The 4,514-nt window shown below is 47.9% G+C and overlaps 1 non-coding gene across 1 annotated transcript; it reads right to left on the bottom strand.

Moving 5' to 3' along the window:
- Positions 1 to 4,029: 4,029 nt before the first annotated feature.
- LOC112472995 lies at positions 4,030 to 4,148 on the bottom strand. The gene has a single exon (XR_003043875.1). It is a non-coding gene; the product is annotated as a 5S ribosomal RNA (ribosomal RNA).
- Positions 4,149 to 4,514: the final 366 nt, after the last annotated feature.

Below are 4,514 nucleotides of genomic sequence, written 5' to 3' on the forward strand. Positions count from 1 at the left end.
ACACAGGAATGAGTACTTGAAGGCATGAATGAAAGAATAAATGGATGAAAAAATGGAGGAAACGAATGAATGAGTAGATATAAAAGTATAAGAAACAATAAGCAAAGAATAACTGTATAAATGCATAAGTGGATAAATGGTTTGATGTTGGACATGAGTGGGGAAATAATTTGCAGAGCAGAAAACTCAACTGAGAAAAAGTCTCCACTCACACACCTGGGGCCCAAAGAGAATGTTCCTTTCAGAGAAGTTTGCTAAAGTGATTTCAGTTTGGACTTAAGAAGAGCAATGTGAAGCAGATACCAATGAGGCCATGGAGTGAGCCACTCCGTAGAATAAACTGGGTCTAGTGGGAAGAGCTAAATGGAACTGACTACATTGTTTTCACAATTAGGTTACGAATAATTTCCTATTATGTAGCAAAACCCCAGCATGATTTTAGTAATCACTATTAAAATAACTACTTCCACTGTCTCCTTGCAAATTAACCTCCAGGAGATGTAATTAACATCGGCATGGGAAAGTTTGCTGTGTGGCCCAGGAACAAGGAAAGGGGGTAAAATTGTTGCTACGATCATCCCGTGAGACTCAGCAAGGAGGCCATGTGATGCCCGGGGACCCAGAAGTCCCATCCACTGCCATTGCCATTAAACAAGTCACTCCCCCATCTGGGCCTCAATCCCTCCCCTGTAAGATAAAGTCATTCCCCTGATTCCTAGCCTCCCTGGGGGAACTGGGGAAATCTTGTTCTAGGTGGAGTTCCTCACTGCCCCCACCCTGTGCCCCAACTGTACAGGGCATGTCCCTCATTGTAGGGTAATGGGGTCTCCTTTTGCTGTGTGTTTCTTCCCTACCAGACTTAGGACAGAGACCTCAGTGCATGCTCAGCGCCTAGACCAGAGCCTGCTCACCTGCTCACAGTAGGTGCTCAGAGAACATCGGTGGAAGGAACGAAGGGATCTTGTGAAGTGTGGGTTTTTAGACGCTGCCTTAAGTCTCTTTCGAAACAATCAGGTCTGATAAGCAAATGGTCCCTCACCAATGTCCTCACCGACCTTGTCATGGCTGCCCTGTCTCTGATATTTTCCAGGTGCCACTTGTTCCCTTTATTCCATCGATACCTGCCTCTCTCTCACTTCCTGTATGCTGCTCTGATATCTGGGCCTGAGAAAGTATGGAAACAAGCTGATACACTTGTGCATGAAGTATTGTCAGGTCTCTGATGAGGGGCCGAAGGGCTCTGCTCTGAGTGAAGGTGCCTAAGGAAATATGGTGTCTCCGTCTCCACACTTCAGGCATTGACAAGAGTCTCATTGCTGTCCCTGCCGTCCAACATGTGGACTAGAAGCTGCCTATCCGGTCTGCACCTGTGATTCCAGGATTTCTGCCTGATTCCAGAATCTGCTTTCTCAAGTCGTCTGGCTCATTCCAACTGTCCTCTCTCTAAGATACTGGAAACCGTGCTGAATGAGGTCCCATCTGCAGGTGCAACAGATGGTCCCTCGTACCCTTGTCTGTCTGACCCTCCTGACCTTTTGGGAGATAGCCAACCCCTCCCCCATCAGCCCTGATAGAATTGGCTGTGGCAGGGGTGAGAGGCGGGGAAGATCAGCCTGAGAGAGAAGCCGGGGCCGATGACAAAAGGCCTGACCCCAGGGAGAGGAGCGCGGACTTCATCCCTTCAACAAGAGGAGCAGGTGGGGTGAGCGCAGCAGGCAGTCTGTGCAGCCGGGCTTAGCAGCACCCTGGACCAGGGGTCTAGGAAAATGACTGGAAGTGACCCAGGTGGGCCCAGGGAACCACGTGACCATGAGTTACCTTGGAGTCTCTCACCTAAAGGACCTTCCACCCATTCCAGGACCAGCCCGTCTGCCATCTCAGCCGATGGTATTGGACACAGAGACCAAGTGACCATTCAACGGGTCACCCCAGAAGGGCTGTCCTGGCTCAGACCCCTCCATGCCCTCTGCTCTCCCAGCAAGTCCAGCCTCATGGGGGCAGCCCTGGACGATCCCCCAGGAACTGGATCAGAGGATCCTTGCTCACATGAAGTACGAGACGGCTAAGGACACCTCCAAGGACACGGAGACAGGGGAGGCTGGAAGGCTGGGGCTCTTCTCCTTATATTTGCTACATTCCTTAAATTGTCCTCGATCATCACAAATTGCCCTTAGAGATAGAAGAAGTTGTAAAAATTAAAGAAGAAATCAGCAGCAGTGGTTCCTATGAAATGAGATCAAGTTTCCTTCTACACAATTAAACATGCACATGTAGAATGTCCTTGTCACACAATATACTGACTCCTGTTAGAGTCGATATTTGCTCATGGAAAGACTGGAAATTTCTGGGTATTTAAGGAACAAAGAACAGGAGGCTTCAGAGAGCCAGACAGACTTGGATGGTCTCAGCTCAGCCATGTTCGTGCGCAGGTCTCACGTCACTTTTCAAACCTCCGACTCCTCATTCTAAAGTGGGCGATGGCACCTCTTTCACGGGTATAAGTGAAAAAACGTGGATAAAACAGCGCGGCCCCTGGGACACTGCAAGCACTCAAAACGTGGTTGTTGCTGTTATCAACTAAGTGAAGAGTAAAGATAAAGCAGAGATTTTCTTGGGAGAGAGGCTTCTTGCTTCTTTGTCTCTTTGGAAATTCCTTGATGGACTGCCGGAGCCAGTTTGATAATCACTTATTCTGATAAAACGTAACTGCAAGAAAGCCTTATCATCACAGCTTTATCATCACTGTGATGCCCATAAAATCTATTCCTTACACATGCCCGGGAGCAGCCGCTGGCCCGTGCCTGTGTCACCCTGCACTGGGCAGAGTCACTTTGTATCTCTAGAACAGCTGCATGGGGGTATCATCCTCCAATTTTGCAGATGAGGAAACTGAGGCTCAGAGAGTGACACCACTTCAACGACACAACAACAGAGGTCTCTAAGGATCGGCCACGTGAGATCCAGCAGTGAACAAAGTTCCTGCTCCCCTGGTCCTGGGAGTAACAGATCATAAGGAATGAAGGTATAACATGTATAACATGTGATGGAGGAAAACACGGCTGGATGTCAGGTGGCCCCCTTTGTCCTAATGAGAGGCTCACTTGTGTCCTGCTGCCACGAGGCTTCTCAGAGCTGCTTCCTTCTGGGGAGGATTCTGGGCACAAAGAACATTCTTATGGGAATAATGGATGTATGGAGTAGGACCCAAGGACACTACATCCGTTCATTCACTCATTCATTTATTACCCAGGTCAGTCCTGGATGTAAGTCAGTGAAACCAGAAACAAGGCCCCCTCCACTCCAGCCAGGGGCCTGATGCCTAAGGTCAGCACAGATCAGTGAGGTCACGCCAATTCTTGACCTATTTTAGCCTCAGGGTTTTATCTGTACAACACAGGCAATAACAGCCTTTATTGACCCATCATCCTGTGCTGGGAATAGTGCTGACAATCCACGTGCTTCATCTCCGCCCAGACTTAGACCACCATGCGACTCACAATGCACAGGTTAGGAAACTGAGGCCCAGAGAGGTGCTGTCAGCTGCTCAAAGTCATAGTCAACAGGTAGCTTCAGAGTCAGAGGTCCCCAGTTTATGTCCACATTTGGCCACTCCCCTTGGCAAGCTTCTCACCTCTGAGTCTATTTCTTTGTCAGTAAAGTGATGGTGAGTGACAGCAGTACCTGCCTGAGAGAGGCTGCCGTGAGGGGCAAGTCAGACAGTGTTTGGGACACACATGGGACTGTGCCTGGCACAGAGTGATTGTGAGGAGGACGATAGCACTCCCTCTCATATGGTGTTTGCTGCACTTAATCCTCCTGGTAGGCCTTAAATGGAACATGCTGTTATAACCCTGTAACAGAACGGTCATTACCTGCAGTTCGCAGATGAGCAAACTGAGGCTCAGAGGGGCGGAGTCCATCCCTAAAGTCACAAGATGATGAGTAGCAGAGTCAGATTCTTACTGTGCTTTCTATCCATGCTGATTCTTCTTCTTTTCTTTTTTCTTTTCTTTTTTTTTTTTCTTTAACTGCCGACAGCACCTGGTCTTCCTAGGCGGTCTCCCATCCAAGTACTAACCAGGCCCGACCCTGCTTAGCTTTCGAGATCGGATGAGATCGGGCCCGTTCAGGGTGGCATGGCCGTAGACTCCTTTGCTTTCTTTTTGACTCATCTTCGTCTGTCCATTATATCAACCAACTATTCTTCACTACTTTTCTGATTCTATTGGTTTCAAAAGACTACATTCTGTTCCTGTCCAGTTAGTTACCTTAAATGAAAGAAATTTATTTATTTAGATTTAACACAGTCTAAAGCTAATTAACATCTCTCCGCTCCCTCTGAATAACATCAACACCTTCAGAGGGCTTACCTCTAATCTCCCCTCCCGTCTTACTGTTGGTTTCCTCTAGCGTTATGATGCCATCTTCTTTTTCTACCTCTCCCAACTTAGTCCTTACTGTTATTGTCATTGGTTTGCTTCTTGTTTCATAAATTGAATGAGTGATTACATTTG

The sequence above is a fragment of the Pteropus alecto genome, unplaced genomic scaffold (genome assembly GCF_000325575.1).
Source record: "Pteropus alecto unplaced genomic scaffold, ASM32557v1 scaffold39, whole genome shotgun sequence".
Lineage (NCBI taxonomy): Eukaryota > Metazoa > Chordata > Mammalia > Chiroptera > Pteropodidae > Pteropus > Pteropus alecto.